A 1,806-nucleotide genomic window follows, 5' to 3' on the forward strand; every position below is an offset into this window, starting at 1 on the left:
TTTACAAATCCGTCTCTCTCGCATATTAACTTTATCTATTTCCATATTGTTTAAGTAAAGAGATAGGTCTGTGGTAGTTGACGTTTTCTGTAGAAGGGACTAGCTTTGGGTGGAAAAGGAAAGATTTATTAGACATCAGACACTATGCCATCTTTGCAGTTAACAAATTTCCTTGGGGATTATTGAAATCCATGTGTAGGAGACTGGCTTCAGAGAATGGAAATTTGTTGGTTGTTTCCTTTTCCTTTCTACCTTTCTCTTTGTTAGAAAGGAGATTTGAAAATTTTGGTATGAGGTGCACTTTCTGAGAAGATTTAACTTGGTGACATGAGATAATAGCAAGCCTAAATTTAAGAATAAGGAAAGGAAAGAAATTAAAGGAGTCTAGAGAAAGACTTGCCTAAATTGAGCTGTGACCCTGGGGGGTAAAGAATATGTGTTATAATTATTAATTGTTAGAGTAAGGGTGTCAGGATTTGTTTCTGTGATGGCAACACTGTAAGCCTTGGCCTATTTCATTCTTTTATTCTCAGGTTTGTTTAGCATTTTCCATTTTGGTCTAGTGTTATCTTTTCCTCCATGCCCCCTCTGCTCCCCGTCCATCACCACTCACCTTCACCATCATCCCTCACATTCCCCCACCCCACTGCCCATGCACAAAAAGATGAAAGCGAAGTAGAGCTTTCTAACATATAGGTTATTTCCTGATAAGAGCTGAATAAGGCAAGTATTTATGTATTTAAATTATCTCATGACTTTTTACTTAATTCCTACCATCTGTTCCTTCACTTTCATGGATATTAGATTTCTCTTGTTAACAGCATATCTGTCTATAACCTTTCCTGTGTAGATGAAGTATCATCTTTTTTCTTGATGTAGTATGATCTTCATCTTCTTGAAGTAGGGTTTTTTCTTTTGTAACTTAATTTTTTCCTTCTCTTTCTTTGCTTTTACCATTTATATACCATCCTATTTTCAAAACAATAACACAACTATACATAACTTGAAAGTGTGCATTTTATTACCTATGTAATAGTCATTTTCTAATACCTGAATCACTTTGATTTAGGAATTATCCTTTGACCTTGGTGAAATATATTCAAATAATTATAATTCTTCTAGATAGGGGGCAGACCGCCTCCAAGAATATGGGACTGTGGGTAGCAGAATCACTGAGGAAGCTGATGGATAAGATTGACTTGGAAGTATCAGTGCTCTAGTTTTATTTGTTTATTTGTTTTAAAACTCATATTGTATGTAATAGGTAATGCCTTATAAGTGTTCAAAGTTAGTATTAGTCCTTCAAGTTTCTAGGGAATATGGAAACATTTTTGTTGCTTTTACCTGTGATTATTTTTTGCCTCTTGAAAAGGAATTTCATAGTTATAAATTATAACTAGGTTAGAACCATATAAATTTTAGAATTTCACAGATAACAAATTTGCTGAGGGGCTTTTTATCCTTATAAAATTTATGAGTATGTTAATATTCTAATGAAAAATTGCTGAGGAGTCAAATTCATAATTATAAATGACTTAATTTAATAAAAATGTTGATTCAAGTAATTATTTACTTAAAGCTTAAGTTAGCTGGAAAGCCTCTAGCAAATTTTTTATTAACATCACATAATAAAGTAATTGTGATACTTTTAATTAAATTCTCAGAGCGGTGACCATATACTAATATGATTTTTCTTTCCTCTATACCTCTGAAAATTGTGGCTTATCTAATCCCCTCATTCAAGATGTCACAGAATCAAGTATTTAGAAATACAGATAATTGTCCATCATGGTTGGAGTTGAGAAA

General features: G+C 32.8%; 1 pseudogene; it reads right to left on the reverse strand.

Annotated features, from left to right (window-relative positions):
- The window catches only part of LOC115274841, a 47,035-nt pseudogene extending 46,413 nt beyond the window's left edge, over positions 1–622 (reverse strand).
- Positions 623–1,806: the final 1,184 nt, after the last annotated feature.

The sequence above is a fragment of the Suricata suricatta genome, chromosome 2 (assembly GCF_006229205.1).
Source record: "Suricata suricatta isolate VVHF042 chromosome 2, meerkat_22Aug2017_6uvM2_HiC, whole genome shotgun sequence".
Taxonomy (NCBI): Eukaryota; Metazoa; Chordata; class Mammalia; order Carnivora; family Herpestidae; genus Suricata; species Suricata suricatta.